Here is a 19,813-nt window from a genome sequence, read left to right on the forward strand (position 1 = left end):
AAAACTCGGCCTGGGGACCGCACAAGGCGGGGCTACGCGGGGCAGGGCCCGTCTGCTGGGGGGAGTACGCTGGGAGGGCGGCGGGGGTCAGGGTCCCCGGGCTCCGACGGCCCCTCCGGCGGAGGTCAATCACAATGAAACCGTGTCCAGCGGACCCGGCAGGGGCTCGCCGCAGCCGACCTAGCCACCGTGAAGCCATGACCTGGCGCCCGAAGCTGCCGGCCGGGGTGCACTCCGCGCGGGACCCTGCGCCTCCGCAGGCCCTGGCGGGGTCGCCCCGAGGCGGGCCTGGCGAGTCCAATCGCCCTGCCCGTAGGGGACCCGCCCCTCATGGGTCTCGCCAATCGCAGGGTACGTTGCTCGGCAGTGCTGCGCGGCTTGGCCTATGGGACGGCGCGTTGTTGGGCTGCAGCGCCGCAGGCCGCACCCAGGTCGGGCGGTGGGGGCGAGCGGAGGGGCTGAGGGGCGGAGAGGCCGGGCGGGCCGCGGCTGCGGGCCAGGGGACGGGGGCGGAGCCGGAGCCGACGGGCGGTGGCCGCACTGGGACCCCGGAATCCCGCGCGCTGCCCACGATTCGCTTCTGAGGTGAGGCTCGCTAGCGGGGGCGGCGGGGGCCCGGTTCGGGCTGAGGCGGCGGCGGGGGCGCGGGGAACTGGGCCGCGGTTGCGGCGGGCGGGGGCCGCGGGGCCTGCAGCGGCCCTGGCAGCGCGGGGGGCGGGGAGGCCGCTGCGGCGCCGAGGGCGTCTTGGAGGGGTCCCCGCGGGGCCTTCGGCCTGGGCCGAGCCGGGGAGCGAGGGCGCCGCAGATCTTTCATCGGGCTAGGACCCCGGGGACTGGGCTTCTCCCGGGCCGCTCATTCCTGGCCGGCTGGTGGGCTGCAGGGGTGGGGGCGGAGGAGGAGGACCCTGGCTGGGCGCTGGTCAGCATCCTGCTTGTGAGACCGGTTCCGCGGTCCGCAGCGCTGGTGGCTCCAAGGTTTGTGTACGGACGCATCTGGGTCCTGCCTGTCGGCTCTCGTATTTAAAAACGACGGTTTCTGCCAAAAGAGAAAAGCCATATCTGCCGACGGACGCGACGCTCAAGAGATAATCGTGGAACTTTATCAGCGATGGGGCTGTTGGTCACCTTTGCCCTCCGTCTCTTTTCTTTTTTCTTAACCTTTTATTTTCGTTTTTTGGGAGATGTCAGAGGGCCTTTCCCTATTACGATGACTTTTATCTTTGCACTTGTAATGGCTCAAGATAGTTGGGAGGTAATTTGCATTCACTTTATGCATACCCACCTTGAAAAACATATTTTGGTTCGCCTGAAACTGTTGTTGGTGTGAGCATAATTTATGCCTAGAAAGACAAAAAGCAATTGTCATATCTCCAAAGACCAAAAACATAGCTGATAGCTGTATGCATTACTGGTAAGTTGAAGAAATATTTTTTGTGTGAAAAATTGACTGAGATCTTAATGGGGATAGGAAATAGAATGCTGATAGGTCGACTGTGTCTATGAGTAGAGGCGCCTAGTGAAAACAAGCTTGGAGTGGATGAGTAGGAGTTCAACAGGCACCAGAGAGAGGAGGGCATTTCAGGCAGAGGCTGTGAATTGTATGAAAGTGAGTTTGTAAACTTTGGAGTCTTGAATGGACAAAGGCCAGTGATGATACCTTTTTTTTTGAGACGGAGTCTCGCTCTGTCGCCAGGCTGGAGTACAGTGGCGCGATCTTGAGTCACTGCAATCTCCGCCTCCCAGGTTCAAGCGATTCTTCTGCCTCAGCCTCCCGAGTAGCTGGGACTATAGGCGCGCGCCACCACGCCCAGCTAATTTTTGTATTTTTAGTAGAGACAGGATTTCACCATGTTGGCCAGGATGGTCTCAATCTCTTGACCTCGTGATCCGTCCGCCTCGGCCTCCAAAAGTGCTGGGATTACAGGCGTGACCCACCGCGCCTGGCCTGCGTTAAAATTTTAATATACTCCTTTGATTTTGACAATGGGGAAAACTGGAATAGTAAAGTTGTCTTTTAAGGAAGTGGATGATTTGGGCAGTCAAAACTGCTTTTCATAGTTTCGATGTGGTTTACAATGGTATGGACAGCTGGTATGATTTGTTAGTTTTCTACTTGTGGTGTCTTTAGGTTTTAAAGTTTCGGAGAGTCGCTGAGTGATGTGAGTCTAAACTCTAGCCAGTCCCCGAATTGTGAGATAGTTTTCCTTCTAAAATATACTTCGTACAAGCTGGTCATTTTTTACCCTTAATTCTTTTGATGTTATCTGATGTACTGAGAAGGTTTTGTTTGGTGTTCAGTTTTGCGTTACTGATTTTGCCATAAAAACTTTATTTACATGATTATTAGTTTTTAGTTCTTTCTTATAGTCTTTGAATTGAATGAGAAAAGTAAATACTGAAATGCTTTGAAAGATAACAAAATATTTACTTATTGCTTGAAACTTAGAGTTAGATTGACTGCCCTTCCTTTCTTTCCTTCCATGTTTACCTCTAACATATACACATATGTAGAGAGAATAGTATAAACCCCTTTTCTCATCCAGTTTCAACAGTCAATCTTGCTTCATCGTATCCCCGCAGTCCTAGATATCCTTTAACCGTTAAATAGTTCAATATGTATATCTTAAAGACTTAAACAAAAGGTAAACATGAGTACCACTATCACAGAAAACGAATAATTCCTTAATACTTTCAAATATCCAGCCAGTGTTAAAATTTTCAGAATTCTCATTTTTTTTTTCTTAACAATTTCAATCTGGATCCACATCCTATCTGTACAATGTGACTCATTTTAATTGATAGTTTCCCCTCCATATTTAGTTTTCTCTTGTAATTTATTTATTGATGAAACCTGGTAGTTTGTCATGTGGAGTTATGCACAATCTCAATTTTACTCTGTGGCGTAGTTTCACAGAATTTACTGAAAACTGGTGGTTAGATCTGAAGGTGTGACCAGCTTCAGCTTTATTTTTGTCAAGCAAACTTCGTAGGTAGGTAGGCAGAAATGATTAGTAGTCTTTGTTCGCAGCCCTTGATTGTCAGTGCCTACAGTCATTTCAGCAAGCATTGAATATATTGATATTTGAATTCTATAACTTCCTTTATTAAATAGAATATTTTTATAAAGAGAATTTTTCATGCCTCCACTATTTGGTTATCTTGAGGTATCTCTTACAGAAAAGGGAGGATAAATGCTTAATTCTTCTCCATTATTTACTAGGTTTCACATAATGAATTGGTTCGCTAATATCCTTCAAAAGTAGCCAGTAGTAGTAGCTGGGCATGCTAGGGTGGGCTGTAATCTTAGCTCCTCCTGAGGCTAAGATGGTACGAACCTGTGAGCCTGGGAGGTCGAGGCTGCAGTGAGCCATGGTCACTTCACTGCACTACTCTGTCTCTTTAAAAAAAAAAAAAAAAAAAGCCGAGCTCGGTAGCTCACTCCTGTAATCCCAGCACTTTGGGAGGCCGAGGCGGGCGGATCACGAGGTCAGGAGATCGAGACCATCCTGGCTAACATGATGAAACCCCATCTCTACTAAAAACGCAAAAAATTAACTGGGCGTGGTGGGGGATGCCTGTAGTCCCAGCTACTCGGGAGGCTGAGGCAGGAGAATGGTGTGAACCTGGGAGGCGGAGCTTGCAGTGAGTGGAGATCGATCGCTCCATTGCACTCTAGCCTGGGCGACACGGAGCGAGCCGTCTCAAAAAAACAAAAACAAAAACAAAAAACAAGCTGGGTGCGGTCGCTCACAATCTTGGCACTTTGGGAGGCTGAGGCAGGTGGATTGCCTGAGGTCAGGAGTTTGAGACCAGCCTGGCCAACAGTGAAACCCCATCTCTATTAAAAATACAAAAAGCTGGGCATGGTGGTGCATGCCTGTAATCCCCACTACTAGGGAGGCTGAGGCAGGAGAATCGCTTGAACCTAGTAGGCGGAGGTTGCAGTGCCATTGCACTCCATTCTGGGCAACAAGAGCGAAACTCTGTCTCAAAAAAAAAAAAAAAAGAAGTAAGACTAGGATTCTACTCAACCTTCTCATTTTTATATACCTGTATCTACTTTTCTTCTAAGCCAAACATTTTGGTTCTACTTGCTCACTGTTTCAGCTCACACTGTACACAATCAGTCTCAGAACAAGATGAACACGTGAACCTCGAAAATTTGAGACAGGTCTCGGTTAACTTAGAAAGTTTATTTTGCCAAGGTTGAGAATGTGTACCTGTGACATAGCCTCCAGAAGTCCTGATGACATGTGCCCAGGGTGGTCGGGCACAGCTTGGTTTTATACATTTTAAGGAGACATAAGACATCAATCAATATATGCAAGAAGTACATTGGTCCAGAAAGGCGGGGACAACTTGAAGCAGGGAGGGAGCTTCCAGGTCACAAGTAGGTGAGAGACAAATGGTTGCATTCTTTTGAGTTTCTGATAAGCCTTTCCAAAGGAGGCAACCGGATATGCATGTATCTCAGTGAGCAAAGGGATGACTTTGAATAGAGTGGGAGGCAAGACTGGGTGTGGTGGCTCACGCCTGTAATCCCAGCACTTTGGGAGGCCCAGGCAGGTGGATCACCTGAGATCAGGAGTTCGAGACCAGCCTGGCCAGCATGATGAAACCCTGTCTCTACTAAAAATACAAAAATTAGTCAGGCTTGGTGGTGGATGCCTGTAATCCCAACTATTCAAGAGGCTGAGGCGGGAGAATCACTTGAACCCGGGAGGCGGAGGTTACATTGAGTTGAGATCGTGCCATTGCGTTCCAGCCTGGGACAGAGTGAGAATCCGTCTCAAAAAAAAAAAAAAAAAAAAAAATAGGAATCTTAACATAGCATAATATTAAACTTTAACAGGGTTATTTAATTGTTAATGCTTATTCTGGCCTTTCTACATTGAGGAACCTTGAGTTTAAAGGAATGAGGGGAAGCACATTTAATACAGTTTGCCTTTTGAGCTTAATTTTTCTAGAAGTACCTTTTAAAACAGTTGTTATAACTGACATGTAACACTGTTTTTGATAACTGTTAGCTTAAACATGTTGAGCATATATTTATTTAATTAATTAATTTTTTTTTGAGACAGACTCTTGCTCTGTCACCTAGGCGGGAGTACAGTGATGTGATCATAGTTTGCTGCAGGCTTGAACTCCTGGGCTTAAGCCATTCTCCCACCTCTGACTCTGAAGTAGCTAAGAGTGTACAGGTTCATGCCAACAGGCTTGGCAAATTTTTTTTTTTGTTTTTGTTTGAGATAGGGTCTTGCTGTGTTGCTCAGGCTGGTCTTGAATTCCTGGTCTCAAGTGATCCTCCTGCCTCAGCCTCTGAATATGCTAGGATAACAGGCATGAGTCACTGCACCTGACCTGTTTCCAGGTTTTTACTGTTAGAAGCAGTGCTCCAATTAATATTACATTTCCATATTGGGCACTTATGAGGTACATCTATAAATACATTCTCAGAAATGAAATTGCTATGTCAAAGAATAATTGCACTTTTCATTTGCATAGACATTTCCAAATTACCCTCCTGGCCCCAGTTAATATTCTTACATTTCCATCTTTGGGCACCTATGAAGTGTATCTATAGATACATTCTCAGAAGTGAGATTGCCATGTCAAAGAGTAATTACACTTTTACTTTCCGTAGATGTTTCCAGATTATCCTCCTAAGAAGTTACATCAGTTTATACTCCTACCAACTGTGTATTTTCTCCACATAATGAAGTATGGACACTAAAGTAACAATAGTCCCTATCTTACATGGTTATTGTGAGGATTAAATGAAGTAAATGCCAAAAGGTACCTACTAAGCTGTCAGCAAATGACTTATATTATTAATATAATTATTATTTTTTTCTGAACTTTATTACCAGAAATATTATAACGCTAGACAGTGCTTCATGAGGTTGGGAAAGAGGGTTCATACAATTGATCTGAGCAATATATGCCTCCAAAATACTGTTATCTGTATTAGAACAGATGGGCTCTGCATCTAGGCCTTGGGCCCAGGGAGTCTGGCATCTGGGGCTGATGTTGGGGGACAGAGCCCACAGGTATATCTCAAATTTTGCTGGAAAGGGCATCCCTCAGGAATGGGGTGCAGTAGATGTAACTACATGTGTGCCTCTGCAGCCTGGAATAGCAGCTTTGGCTGTTTGCATGGGGAGGAGAAAGTCATCATTTGGGAGGGACCTTTAGAATATCCCATCCCAAACACTTCTCTCCTTCTCTTACTCTGAAGGGCTTAATTTAAATTTGCTTTGTGGATTAACTTATTGAGAATGATTTAGGGAGTTCCTTACCTAAAAAATGTTTTCCCTCATCTGCACACTGTCGCTTGAAATTTATTTCAGAGGAGAGAGAGCCATAACCATAGGCAATGTGGTATTATGAAAGGAGCACTGGCTTTTCACTATGGGTTTACTATGGTTTGCTGAGGGTAGTTGAGTGGGTGAGAAAGTCACTTAGCTGCCCCAAGCCTCAGTTTTCTCCATTGGAAAATTAAGTGGCCATGTAGTACATGAAAGAGAGAATGTTGTGAAAACACTTTGAGAATGCAAAGGCCAAGTGAAAACATATGTCCGTACAAAAGCTTGTGTGTGAATGTTCAGAGCAGCATTATGTTTAACAGACAAAAAGCGAAACACCCCAGATGTCCATCAGCTGATGAGTGAATCAACAAAATGTGGTCTGTTCATATGATGGAATAGTATTTGGCAATAAAAAGGATTGAAGCACTCATACCTGGTACAACATGGATGAACTCTGAAAACATGCTAAGTGAAAGAAGCCAGACACAAGAGACCACGTGCCTCATGATTTTACTTATGTGAAATGTCTCCAATAGGCAAATCTTTTTGTTTTGTTTTGTTTTTTGTGAGACTGAATCTCACTGTCTTGCCCAGGCTGGAGTGCAGTGGCACGATCTTGGCTCACTGCAACCTCCACCTCCCAAGTTCAAGCGATTCTCCTGCTTCAGCCTCCTGAGTAGCTGGGAACAGGTGTGTGCCACCACGCCCGGCTAATTTTTTTTTTTTTTTTTTCCTGAGACGGTGTCTTGCTCTGTCACCTAGGCTGGAGTGCAGTGGCGCGATCTCGGCTCACTGCAAGCTCTGCCTCCCGGGTTCACGCCATTCTCCTGCCTTAGCCTCCTGAGTAGCTGGGACTACAGGCGCCTGCCACCATGCCCGGGTAGTTTTTTGTATTTTTAGTAGAGATGGGGTTTCACCGTGTTAGCCAGGATGGTCTCGATCTCCTGACCTTGTGATCTGCCCGCCTCGGCCTCCCAAAGTGCTGGGATTACAGGCGTGAGCCACCGCCCCCAGCCACGCCTGGCTAATTTTTATATTTTTAGTAGAGATGGGGTTTCACCATGTTGCCCAGGCTGGTCTTGAACTCCTGACCTCAAGTGACCCACCTGCCTTGGCCTCCCAAAGTGCTGGGATTACAGGTGTGAGCCACTGTACCTGACCCCCAGTAGGCAAATCTATACAGGCAGAAAGTAGATTTGGGGTTGACTGGGGCTCCAGCTGGGGAGAGTGGAGTGGGAATGAGGAATGACTGCTAATGTGTATGGGGTTTCTTTTTGGACATTGAAAATGTTATAACGTTAGATTGTGATGATTAGTTACACAACTCTGAATACACTAAAACTCTGTATACTTCATTTAGAGACAGAGTCTTGCTCTATTGTTCAGGTTGGGGAACAGTGGTATAATCATAGCTGACTGTAACCTGGAACTCCTGGGCTCAAGTAATCCTCCCCACCTCAGCCTCTGGAATAGCTAGAACTACTGGTGCATGCCACCACAGCTGGCTAATTTTTAAAAATGTTGCCACTCAAAATGTGTGGCTCTGGATCAAAATGGTGAAATTCTCTGAACTAATTTTTCTCATCTGCAGAAATAGGAGTAATAATAATAACAGTCATATCTAACTGGAGGTGTGAGGCTGTGGTAAGCAAACTTACAATGCTTACAGTATGTGAGGATTCTGTCAGTGTGCTTTCTTTCCTTCTTTTCCAGAACATACAGGATGGAGGAGCAGGCCTTAAGAGGGAAAGACACAGAAGATGCAATAGAGAGCCCTGTAGCTCTTTTTTGTCTCTCTGTCTCTCCCTCTCTCTCAAAATAAAGCCTATGTAGAGGTATTTTTTTGTCTGATACAGCTGCATGTGTTTGCAGTTTAGTAGGAACTTTGTGGTTAAACCATGCTTTCTAAGATTTTCTTAAAAGGCCAACCTTGTTGCCAGATGATACCATTAATCAAGTTATTCAAGTTACTGTCATATAGGGCTTCAGGCAGGGAGGAAGGTTAGGAATGGTCTTTAGTCTCATAGAATGAACTCCCTTTTGGTCTGAGTGTCTACTTCAGTAGGAAGGGATGTGATGTTAATTGACCAGTCTTTAGGGGAAATAGATGACCCCCACCATCCAGATACTCAGTTTTTGTTCTTTTTCTTTTTTTTTTTTTTTTTTTGAGATGGCGTTTCGCTCTTGTTGCCTAGGCTGGAGCGCAATGGCTCGATCTCGGCTCACCGCAACCTCCGCCTCCCAGGTTCAAGCAATTCTCCTACCTCAGCCTCCCAAGTAGCTGAGATTACAGGCATGCACCACTACACCCGGGTAATTTTTGTATTTTTAGTAGAGACGGGGTTTCCCCGTGTTGAGGCTGGTCTCGAACTCCTGACCTCAGGTGATCCGCCCGCCTCAGCCTCCCAAAGTGCTGGGATTACAGGCGTGAGCCACCGTGCCCGGCCTCTTTTCTTTCTTTCTTTCTTTCTTCTTCTTTTTTTTTTTTTTTCTGAGAGAGAGTCTTGCTCTTTCGCCCAGGCTGGAGTACAGTGGTGCTATCTTGGCTCACTGCAACCTCCGCCTCCCGGGTTCAAGCGATTCTTGTGCCCCAGCCTCCTGAGTAGCTGGGACTACAGGTGCACAGCACCACACCCGGCTGATTTTTGTGTTTTTTTTTGTAGAGATGGGGTTTCGCAGATACTCCATTTCAGTTTTTTTCTGAGCAACGTCTCCAGGGACTGAAGCACACATGCTTTGACAACAGAATCACCAGCAATGTCACTGACCTAGGGTGTCTGCAGCATTCAGTGTCTTCTGTTTTCCGTACTAGGTGTTTGATTGTTTTGTAAAGCAGGAAAAATTTTTTTTTTTTTTTTTTGGAGACAGAGTCTTGCTCTGTCACCCAGGCTGAAGTGCAGCGGTGCAATCTTGGCTCTCACTGCAGCCTTGACCTCGTGGGCCCAGGCAGTCCTCCCACCCAGCTTCCTGAGCAGCTGGGCCTGCAAACCCACCCCACCACACCCAGCTAACTAAAAAAAATTTTTTTTTTTTGTAGAGACAAGGCCTTGCTATGTTGCCCAGGCAGGCCTGAAGGTGCTTTTAAACTCAGTTAAGCAGGACATTTGTAGCTGTGGAAATAGCTGTAATCTAACCATCAGAGTTGTTTTAAGGATACAAATTACATAACAGTGTTTAAAGCATAATGAATGTACAGGTTGCTAGATTGGGGTTTACTCTGTTCTTTTTGTAAGTTTTTAGAAGTTGGTCACTTACTTTTTTTTTTTTGAGACAGGTTCTCACTGTGTTGCCCAGGCTGGAGTGCAGTGGCACAATCTTGGTTCCCTGCAACCTCTGTCTCCCAGGTTCAAGCAATTCTCCCACCTCAGCCTCCCCAGTACCTGGGATTATAGGCGCCACCACACCCAGCTAATTTTTATAATTTTAGTAGAGATAAGGGTTTCACCATGTTGGCCAGGCTGGTCTCAAACATCTGACCTCAGGTGATCTGCCCACCTCAGCCTCCCAAAGTGCTGGGATTACAGGTGTGAGCCACCGGCGTCTTTTTCTAATATAAGTGTTTAAGGCTATATAGCTCTCTAGAAGCATCTCTATAGTGAAGCCAATAGTTTCCAACTGTAATATTTTTGTTACTAAGTAATGTATATTTAAATTTTCATTATGATTTCTTTTTTGGCCCATAAATTATTTTAAAATGTACCTTTAAATTTCTAAATATATGGTTTTAAGAAACTCTTCTGTTATTATGTTGTTTTTTTTTTCTTTCAGACTGAGTTTTGTTCTTGTCACCCAGGCTGGAGTGCAATGGTGCAATGTCGACTCACTGCAACTTTCACCTCCCAGGTTCAAGCGATTCTCCTGCCTCAGCCTCCCAAGTAGCTGGGAGTACAGGTGCCCACCACCACGCTGGCTGGTTTTTGTATTTTTAGTAGAGACAGGGTTTCACCACGTTGGCCAGGGTGGTCTTGAACTCCTGATCTCAGGTGATCCACCTGCCTTGGCCTCCCAAAGTGCTGGGATTACAGGCGTGAGCCACCGCGCCTGGCCATTATTATGTTTTAATTGCCTTGCACCCAGAGAAATGGCTTGTGTGCTGCTGATTCCCTGGAATTTGTTGTGATTTTCTTTATTGCCAGATAAAACATGAATGTTTATAAATATTCCTTGTATTCTAAAGAATATGGGCTGGGTGCAGTGGCTCATGCCTGTGATCCCAGCACTTTGGGAGGCCAAGGTGGGCGGATCACCTGAGATCAGGAGTTTGTGACTAGCTTGGCCAACATGGTGAAACCCCATCTGTACTAAAAATACAAAAAAATTAGCCCGGTGTGGTGGCACACGCCTGTAATACCAGCTATTCAGGAGGCTGAGGCAGGAGCATTGCTTGAACCCAGGAGGCGGAGGCTGCAGTGAGCCATGATCATGCCACTGCATTCCAGCCTGGGCGACAGAATGAGACTCCATCTTAAGAAAGCAAGCAAGCAAGCAAGAAAGAATATGTATTTAATTTGTGTGAGAAAGCAGGGAGGTGCAAGGTTCTGTATATCTCTAATGATCTAACTTGTTGCTTGCATTGCTCATATTTCCTATTTACTGTTACTGATTTGAGCAATGTGGTAGATTATTATGGTAATCTCATTATGGTAGACTTGTCAGTTTCTCTGTGAGTTCTAGCAATTCTTGGTTCATGTATGTTGACAGTATTTTATTAGGTGTGTATAACCTTATACTTTTCATCTTCCTGTTGAATTGTACTTAGGTTTATGGCCTTTTCCATTCTGAATAAATGCTTTTATTTTCTCGGTCTTCATTGTCTGATATTAATATAGTTACTCCAGCTTTGTTTTGTTTGGTGTTTGCCTGGTATTTGTATTTTTGTCCATTCATTTTCAGACTGTCTGTGTTCTGTTTCATGGGTATATTAGTTTTTTGTGGCTCCTGTAACAAGTTACCACGTACGTGGTGCTTTAAAACAACAGAAATTATTCTCTCATAGTTCTGGAGGCCAGAAGTTTGAAAACAATATCACTGGACCAAAATCAAGGTGTCGCTAGGGCTGTGCATTCTTCCTCTGGAGGTTGTATGGGAGAATCTGTTCCTCGCCTCTTCCAGCTTCTCATGGCTGCCACATTCCTTGGCTGTGGCTGCATCACTCAAATCTTTATGACCCAGGTCAGATTGGTTTCTTGTCTTCCTTGTGGTTAAATCTCCCCCACCTCAATTTTATAAGGATACTGGTAATTACATTCAGGGCCCACCCAGGTAATCCAGGGTAATCTCACAATCCCAAAATACTTAATTATATCTGTAGTCTTTGCCATATAAAGTAATATTTACAGGTTCCAGGCATTATTTGGACCTGTTAACTTGGGGACCGTTACTCAGCTTACTAAAAGAGTGTCTCTTATAAGTTACCTATAATTTCTGTCTTTTAACTGGCATAATTTAGTACATTTATATTATCGTGATTCAGATAAATTTGTACTTTCTTTATCATCTTAGGTTTTGTGTTCTGTCTTTTCTCCCCATGCTTGCCTTTTTGAACAACTGGGAGTTGTTTGTTTTTCTTTATATTCTTCCATCTTTTGGTTTGGAAATGACATACTCTTAATATTCTTTTAGTGATTGCCCTTGAAATTTTGCTATGCATATTTAATGAAGTCTAAAACTAATATTCTGTCACCCTCCTAGATACCGCAAAGGCATGAAAGTTCTTTAATTCCAATTATTCAACTTTCAAGTTACATGCTGCTGTTGTTCAGTGTTTTAGTCCAGACTTTTTTTTTTTTTAAAGAGACACAATCTTGCTCTGACACTCAGACTGGAGTGCACAAGTTTTTTTCTTTTCTTTTTTTTGAGACAGGTTCTCACTCTGTCACCCAGGCTGGAGTGCAGTGGCGCGATCACAGCTCACTGCAGCCTTGACCTCCTGGGCTCTAGTGATTCTCCCACCTCAGCCCCCAAGTAGCTGGGACTACAGGCACATGCCATCATGCCCAGCTACTTTTTGTATTTTTTTGTTGAAACAGGGTTTTGCCATGTTGCGTAGGCTAGTCTCGAACTCTGGGACTCGAGATCTGCCTGCCTCAGTCTCCCGGAGTGTTAGGATTACAGGTGTGAGCCACCATTGGGCATGGTGGTGCATGCCTGTAGTCCCAGCTACTCGGAAATTATTTCACACAAGTTCTCTTTTAAAAAAAAAAAAATAGAGACGAGTCTCACTATTATGTTGCCCAGGCTGGTCTTGAATTCCTGGGCTCAAGTATCCCCCCACCTCAGCCTTCCAAAGTGCTAGGATTACAGGCATGAGCCACCACTCCCAACCTTCACCTAAGTTCTTGAAAGATAATTTTGCTTGATATAGAAATCCAGATTGACAGTTATTTCTTTTCAGCATTTTGGAGTTATCCTACTTTTGTTGTTTCTGTTGGCAAGTTTGTCAGTAGTCAGTTTGTTATTCCCTTGTAGGTGGTCTGTCTTTTTTTCTTCTGGCTTCTATTAGAATTTTCTTTTCTTTATTTTAGCGTTGGCTATTCTGCATATTCATTACAATGTGTGTAAGGTATGGATTTATCTTTATTTATTTTGCTTGGTTTTTGTAGATTCATGTCTTTCAGCTCTGGGAAGTTGTCAACCATTTTCTCTTGGAATATTTACTCTTCTCTATTTATTATTTCTGCATGTAACTCAAATAAATGGTTACTAGAGTTTTTTTTTTTTTTTTCCCTGAGATAGGGTCTTGCTCTGTTGCCCAGGCTGGAGTGCTGTGGCATGAACTCCACTCACTGCAACCTCCACCTCCTGGGTTCAAGTGATTCTCTTGTCTCAGCCTCCAAGTAGCTGGGACTACAGGTGTGCACCACCACATCTGGCTAATTTTTGTATTTTTAATAGAGACGGGGTTTCACCATGTCGGCCAGGCTGGTCTCAAACTCCTGACCTCAGGTGATCTGCCCACCTCAGCCTCCCAAAGTGCTGGAATTACAGATGTGACCCACCACACCCAGCCAACTTTCTTATTCTGTAATTTTTTATTTTTTTTGAGATGGAGTCTCACTTTGTCGCCCAGGCTGGAGTGCAGTGGCGGGATCTCAGCTCACTGCAACCTCCACCTCCCAGGTTCAAGCAATTCTCCTGCCTCAGCCTCCTGAGTAGCTGGGACTACAGGCGCATGCCACCACGCCCGGCTAATTTTTTGTATTTTTAGTAGAGACAGGCTTTCACCGTGTTAGCCAGGCTGGTCTCGAACTCCTGACCTCATGATCCGCCTGTCTCAGCCTCCCAGCGTGCTGAGATTACAGACGTGAGCCACCGCACCTGGCCAGGGTAATTTTTTCAAAGCTATGTTTTAATTCACAAATTCCTCTTTGTATCTAAGCTGTTATTCATTTTTTGACCTAAAAATTCAATTTAAATTTTTTTTATTCTAAAAATTAGCAGGCATGGTGGTGCTCCTGTAGTCTCAGAGTCCCACCTACTCAAGAGGCTGAAGTTAGAGGATCGCTTGAGCCCAGGAGTTTGAGACCAGTGTGGGCAAATCGAAACCCTGTCTTTACATAAAATACAAAAATTAGCCGGACGTGATGGGGTGCACTTGTGGTCTCAGCTACTCAGGAGGCTGAGGTGGGAGGATCACTTGAGCCCAGGAGGCAGACGTTGCAGTGAGCTGAGATTGTGCCACTGCATTCTAGCCTGGGTGACAGAGCGAGACCCTGTCTCAAAAAGAAAATCTGAGTGGTAGGGATTTTCAAGTATTTGCCTTAGTTGAGGTCTCCAAATGGAAATAGTGATTGGGCACTAGTTTAAAATGTACAAAAGGTGTATTCAGTGTAAGGTTGGTTCCAAAGTGCACGGTTTGACAGCCCAGGGAGTGAGTGAGGTGTGTTGTTGTGTTTTCCATGATACAGGGGAACTGACTCCAGTATGGCCAGCATACGAGACTTTGGTAAAATCATTACTTTGTTCTGGAACTCTATTTTAGCATCTGTAAAATGACTTCTAAAGTTCCTTCTGGGGCAGAAAATACATGCTTCTAACGTTCTGTCTCATTGCTTTTTTTTATTATAGTAATTTAATAAGCATTTATTTAAGATCTACTGCATTCAGAGCATTGTGTTAGGAATATTGAAAGTAGAGCATTGTAATAGCTCTTGCCTTCAGTAAGCTTGCAGTCTGGCAGTTGGATTAAAAAAATGACCATACGAAGCAGTGATAACAGCCTCTAAGAGGGAACTCTACTATGTGGTGGAGATATGTGTCCCCCTGCAAATACCAAGAAAGACAGTTAATTAGAGTCCATTACAGAATGTTCTTCTGATGTCCTTTTTAAAGAGATTCAGTCAGTCTTTAAAGATGATGCTATTGCTGCTACTCCTAATAATAATAGTGATGGCTACCACTTACTGTTTACTATGTACCTTGTGCTAAACACTTGACATAAGTTAACTCGTTTAATCTTAAACCAAGGAAGTAGATAATGATTCTCATTTTACAGATGAAGGAACTGAAATAGAGAGAGATGAAGAAATGTGCCTAAGGTTACGCACTTTAGTGAACTGGGATCAGAACCCGGGTTATCTGGCCTTAGAGTATAAGCCATAGATAGGAATTGAGCACATTTATTAATCAGCATTGCAAGGCTAGTGGAATTTTGATAAACACCCAAACCAGATTCTTTTCTGCACTAGTGATACCAGACAGATTTTGGAAATATAAACAGGATAGGGTGCATTAAAGTTCACTCACATTTGTTCAGTTAAACAGATGGTTGGCTTATCTTTAGTTGCTTCACTCAGAGTCATTTTCAAAACCACACCCAAGGCCAGGCAGTGGCTCACGCCTGTATTCCTAGCAGTTTGGGAAGCTGAGGTCAGAGGATCACTTGAAGCCAGGAGTTTGAGACCAGCCTTGGCCACGTAGTGAGACCATGGCTCAACAAACAATGAATAATAAACATATTTACTAATATGGGACGTCTATGTGGCAGACATTGTGCTAGACATTTTACATTTATTATTTCTAATTGCCCCAACAACCTGGGAACATATCACCGAGTGTATTTTATTACAAATGTGGAAACTGAAGTACAGAAGACAATAAGCCTATGAAGTGATCATAGGGCGTTGCTGGTACAAAGTCAAAACCTGCATCATTGGGCCCTGCGCCTCTTTGTCTGTGGGGAGAAGGGATTGTTGATGATGTGATAGCTGGAAAACATATCATTCATCAAAACAAATCCCAGGTGGATTAAAAAGAAATGTTTAAAATTATAGAGGCACTGTGGAGAAAAAGCAAAATAAAATGTTTATCAGAGATAATGCCTTAACATTTTCTTGGAACATTTTATTAGATGTGTGCCTGGGAAGGAATGATAACTTTCTTTTTAAAACCAGAAGAAATCACAAAGGAAAAGGTTTGTCGACCTAAATATGCAAAATGTTAAAATATTTTCTTATTGAAAAATAAAATTATAGAAGATAATAGTCTGAGAATGACAAATATGATAAAAGGGTCAATACCTGTACTATTTTTTCCGGATGTGTAGAAATAAATACATCAAGATCTCAACAGACATGTATACAAAGGAAATAATAGGCCATGGGAAATTTTAAATGTAAATAAGCATATAAAAAAATTCATGCTCACATACTGAGAGAAATGCCAAATAAAGTAGACATTTCTACACTCCAGCCTCGGCAACAGTGAGACCCTGTCTCAAAAAAGCAAAAACAAAACAGACATTTCCCATCTACCAAAACAGAGAAATTTTAGTGATAGCCTCTGCTTCCTTTTCAGAGTATGTAAGCCAAAAGGAAGTGAAACTTTTTATTTAATCCTCACCCATTTTGGAGGTTTTCTTTACTGTAAGTTTTCCTTTCCAGTGTCAGGCTTACCCTTCAAGCAGTTACCACTTTAGACACATTGTTTGCCGCCATTTCATTCAGCAGCTGCGTTATTCATAAGATCACTTTATAATGACATACTTTTTCATCTTCCTGTTTTATAATTATTAAATGGTTCCCCTGATATTGCTCCATTTTTTTTTTTCAGGAGAAACATTCTCAAGTTAGTACTGTTAATCCCTCCTTACGTGTTTAATTAGATTATAGAGTGTTGGTTTTTTCCTTCTTTATAAAACGTAGAGTTTTCTATACTGATGTGTCCGGTCAACCTGTGCTTCCTGACTTAGCTGAGTCTTCCTGCAGTCTTTATGGGGTTTCATAAAGTGAGCAGGTACCATTCTCACTTAGTTATAACTTCCCTGAGGTCTAGAAATCTCCTTTTCTTCTTTTCTTATTGTCCTACCTCTGGGAGTTGTTTGTGTGAGCTTTAGTCTCCAAATCTAGCCATCTAGAGGCGAACGTACTAGCTACGTTTGCTTTATCAACTTTGGGAATTGACGTAATTTTGGAAACATAAGACCTTCTTAATTCAGAGATACAAAACCCAATTTGATATGCAGATTGTCCATTTGCAGTCTGGAATTTCCTTGTGAGTGGCGGACTTGTGAGTGAAATTTGGAGTGTTTTAGTTTGCTGCTGTACTCCAAGGGTCTCTTCAGTCAGATGTCAGTTGTGACTGAATGAAGCAAAGCAAAGGTTTTTCTTAGTCATATGCCTCTAGAAACAAAACTTAGATTAGCATTGTTAGTCCAAAATGTTAGATCTGGAAATGTATTTGTTCTTCAATATGTATTAATTGAGAGACTATTACGTGACAGCTCTGTGAATACAGTAGTGAATGAGACAGACAAGTTTCTTGTCCTCTTGGGAGTTTTATTATACTAGGGGAGATAGTTTATTTCTGACAGTAATACTAAGAGTTAACACTTAAGTACTTCCTATTTGTCAGGCACTTATTCTAAGCATTTTACGTGCATTAACCTGTTGTTAAACTCATATTTCAAGTGTGGAAACTTCCACCAGAGAAGTTAAGAAATCTTGCCAAAGTTACAGTCAGTAAGTGGCTGAGCTGGAGTTTGAACTCAAGCAGTCTGGCTCCAGAGTCTGTGCCCTGATAGTGATGATAAGTACTTTGAAGGGTAAGAAAACACAAAAAGTCCAGGGTGATTTGAGAGAGCTGGGAGTGGGGACTGTTCTAAATAGGGTGGGCAGGGAAGCAAACTTCAAAATTTAGAGTTGAAATTTGACCTGCAGCCTAACTGATAAGGACTAAGGCATTCAAAGTAGCTGGAATAAATTCTTTGTTCTAGGCAGAGAGGACAGCAAGTACAAAGACTCTGAGGCAGGAAGGGGCTGGGGGTGTTTGAGGACAGAAGGGAGACTAGTGTGTCTGGGAAATGGTGAGCAAGGGAGCGTGGGGGCTGGGGGCCAAACTGGGAAGGCCCCTGCATATTGGGGTCAAGAGTGCAGATTTTATTCTAGGGACTGTGGGAAGCCATTGAACTCTTGGCCCCAAGTGGTCCTTGGCCTCCCAAAGTGCTGGGATTACAGGCATGAGCTACCACTACCAAAATAAGTAGGGTGCAACATTTAAATATATTAATACCTTTATGGAGAATGAATTATTAAGAGTTTATGAGTTTAGATGCAGAGAGACAAGACGAGATTAAGAGTCTTATTTTGAATAAGTTAGGTTCGAGTAGATTTTAAATATTCAAAGAGATGTTTTGTTGGCATTTGGACATACAAGTTTGGACTCAGGGAAGAGTTTAGGGCTAGAGATAAAAATTTGGGGTCCATTAGTGTATATAAATCAGTGGTTCTCAACTCTGAGTGCACATTTGACTCACCTTTAAAAATGCTCATGCCCAAGCTCCATTCCTAGAGATTCAGATTCTGTGGGTGTGGGTTTGGGTCTAGCCATGGTTTGTTTTAAATCTATCTAGGTGGCTCTAATGTATGACGAAGGCTGGGAACCACTGGTGGAGGTGGTATTTAGAGCCAAGGATGGGCCTGGATCAGTGTGATCCTTTAAGGCAAACTTGTCCAACCTGTTGCCCACATGTGGCCCAGGACAGCTTTGAATGCAGCCTAACACAAATTCGTAAACTTTCTTAAAACATTATGAGATTTAAGTTCATCAGCTATCGTTAGTGTATTTTATGTGTGGCTCGAGACAATTCTTCTTCCATTGTGGCCCAGGGAAGCCAAAAGATTGGACACCCCTGGCTTAAGGCAATGGTATAGCTAGGGAAGAGAAGCAGCTCAGGGTACTGGGGCACCCCAGCAGGTAGAAGTTGGATAGAAGAGGTAGAACAGCAAGGGAGACTCACAACAGTAGCTGGAGAGGTAGGAGGAAAACCGGAAACTGATGTCTGAAAACTGGAAGAGGACAGTGATTCCTGAAAGTGGGAGCAGCTGTGCCAGATGCTGCTGAGAGCTGGTAAAGTGAATGCCGTCAGAAGGAATTGAAACCAGCTTCACTGAGTGGGTCTCAGAGGTTCAAACCAGGGTTTTAGGAGCTGTGGATTCAAATCCTACCCCTGACATTAGTTTTCTATTTAAAATTAAACAGGATGCTCTTTTCTTAGCCTCTTTTTATCTTTGCTTATTAACCAAAATGTAACTGAACTATCTCAATGCTTAAAGAAAGGAGATGATAAACAGACAGCCTTATTCCCCTCTCCCATTCCCAAACAAAAGCCAATTCTTACCTGGGGTTTTGGCTCTAGCTTTCTCTCTGCCTGGAATGCCTTTCTGGATATATGGCCACCTGGCCTAGTGCTCTCACCACCTGTTTGTCTGTGAGTCCTTCCTCAGCTGTCCCCTTCTCTGGGAGCTTTCCTCTGCTCTTCCTACTTAATGATGTGACTCACCACCCCACCCCCTGGACTCCCAGTTCCCTACCCATAGCACTTGTCGCCTTCTAACAGACTGTGTGATTTACTTATTTAGGATGTTTACTGCCTGGCTTCCCTGCAGGAATGTAAGAAATCTTTGTTTTGTTCATTGATGTCCCCCGAGAATCTGGATTGCTGAGCAATGCCTGGTCTATAGCAGCCTCACAGTTAGTGCTTGGTAGATATTTGGTGACTGAGTGCTGACTCCATGAAAATGATTGTCATCCTTTGACTCTGCTCCAGTTGCATTTGAAAAGTTGCATGGGATCTGCCACTTCTCTCCATGACCCAACTATAGAGACTTCTAGAGTGTGGCTTCTCCCCTCTACCTCAGTACTGTCATGGCTACTGAATTTTTTTGAGACAGAGCTTCACTGTGTCACCCAGGCTAGAGTGCAGTGGGATGATCATGGCCCACTACAGCCTCTACTGGGCTCAAGTGATCCTCTCACCTCAGACTCCTGAGTAACTGGGACTACAGGTGCATGCCACCACACCCAGCTAATTTTAAATTTTTTTTTTTTTTTTTTTTTTTTTTTGTAGAGCTAGGGTTCTGCCATATTGCCCAGGCTAGTCTCAAACTCTGGGCTGAAGCGATCTGCCCACCGCTGCCTCCCAAGGTGCTGGGATTACAGTTGTGAGCCACTGTACCAGGCTTTACTTGGAATTCTTAGAGACTTCAGAAATTATTTGAATGTTAATA

At 43.8% G+C, this 19,813-nt stretch overlaps 1 protein-coding gene across 8 annotated transcripts in view; it reads left to right on the top strand.

Annotated features, from left to right (window-relative positions):
* Positions 1–397: 397 nt before the first annotated feature.
* The window catches only part of ADD1 (adducin 1), an 86,241-nt gene continuing 66,825 nt past the window's right edge, over positions 398–19,813 (top strand). For 7 of the 8 annotated variants that reach the window (XM_054553276.2, XM_054553273.2, XM_009239747.4 and 4 more), the window contains exon 1: positions 398–585. The gene's annotated coding sequence lies outside the window, so the exon portion shown is untranslated. 8 annotated transcript variants of the gene reach the window in all.

Source organism: Pongo abelii, chromosome 3 (assembly GCF_028885655.2).
Source record: "Pongo abelii isolate AG06213 chromosome 3, NHGRI_mPonAbe1-v2.0_pri, whole genome shotgun sequence".
Taxonomy (NCBI): domain Eukaryota; kingdom Metazoa; phylum Chordata; class Mammalia; order Primates; family Hominidae; genus Pongo; species Pongo abelii.